General features: G+C 46.3%; 1 pseudogene; it reads right to left on the bottom strand.

Moving 5' to 3' along the window:
• Positions 1 to 218: 218 nt before the first annotated feature.
• Positions 219 to 1,102, bottom strand: LOC100610995 (nuclear receptor-binding factor 2-like; annotated as a pseudogene).
• Between the last annotated feature and the right edge of the window lie 240 nt (positions 1,103 to 1,342).

Raw genomic sequence — 1,342 nt, 5'->3', positions numbered from 1 at the left:
CAAGTTGGAATCATTAGCTCAAGTCAGTGAATCAGATATGCGACATATTTCACAGTGACACTGTTTCCCAAGTCCTGGCAATGCATCTTCTCCCACAGTCCGCCAGATGAAGCATTTCCGGGATGACCCTTCTATGTGGTTTTCCCTTTTCATTTCTTTTTCTGCATTAACTATTACTATATTATTTCCTCTTCTTCCCTCTTCTGTGGCCTTCCATTTTAATTATTCATAAATCCTCTCAGAATATCCTCAGAGAGCTCCATAAAGGGAAGTTCTGGAGATGAAAAATCCAAGGGAGGAAGATTGGGAATTGAATGTCCTTGGCTTTCCCAGTATTTTCTGCAAACTTCTGCCAGGTTGAGGAGGCTGTAGCAGTTTCTGAATGTGGTGGCAAGTTCCATAACTCTGACATTTCTACAAAATCAGCATCTACATCCAGCTCATTTTCTACTGGACCTTTTAGAAGTCTGGCCTTTTCAACCTTTAGCTGTTTCTTTCCTTAATCTTTCATTCTCAGCCAGAAGGAATTCCACATGCCTCTTCAAATCTGCAGTTTTGGATGCCTGCTCCTCTATAATTGTTTTGTCATCTTTTGGGGCTTTGCTTCCAATACATGGCTCTGCTGGCTCACTCTTTTTCTGAAGTAAATATAGTAGTGTGTTTGGGTCCCTGTCAAAGATCCCCTGAATCTCAGGCAGGCGTTTCTCTCTGGAAGGGCTGTACTTCTGAGAAAAGGGGCTCTGGCACTCTGCATCCTCTGCAGAGGGTTTGTGAGATGCCTGAAGATGGGCGGTTACATCCTTTGTGTTCTGCTGGGCTTTCAATCTTTCTTCATGCTGGGGCCTTTTCCATCTCTCTTGGATGAGGAGGAGCTGTTTCATGTGGCTATCCCTTTGCAATTCCAGTAAAAGCTCAGCTTTTACTGTTCAGATTGTGTCAGCTTCATGGCTTCATAAAGATAGGCTGCAGCCTTTTTGTGACAAGAAATAGCCTCTTCGTATTTGTCTGCTGCTAATAAATGGTCTGCTCATCTGCTCTGTTGATGAGCCAGGTTGAGGGGTCTTTCCATTACTTCCATAGACCTTGGGGTAAGCGGCGGCCTTAGGAACAGGAGTGGTGGTGCCAGGGAACATGGAGAGGACTGCAGGAGAGCATGAGGCAGCCGTGGAGACTGCAGCCCCTCTCTGTGCCCCAAGAGCCAGCGGTGGGCACAGAGCAGGCAACAACCTCACCACTTCCTCCTCTGGCACCATGCCACTAAAGGGGTCTTAAGGGGAAAGGTTGCATGGAAACCATGCACAGAAGTGGTCTGGGATGCAGCACTGCTTGTCATTTTCTGATG

This window comes from Pan troglodytes, chromosome 17 (assembly GCF_028858775.2).
Source record: "Pan troglodytes isolate AG18354 chromosome 17, NHGRI_mPanTro3-v2.0_pri, whole genome shotgun sequence".
Taxonomy (NCBI): Eukaryota; Metazoa; Chordata; class Mammalia; order Primates; family Hominidae; genus Pan; species Pan troglodytes.
Note: the sequence above shows the minus strand (reverse complement) of the source record. Positions and strands in the feature narration are given on the sequence as shown.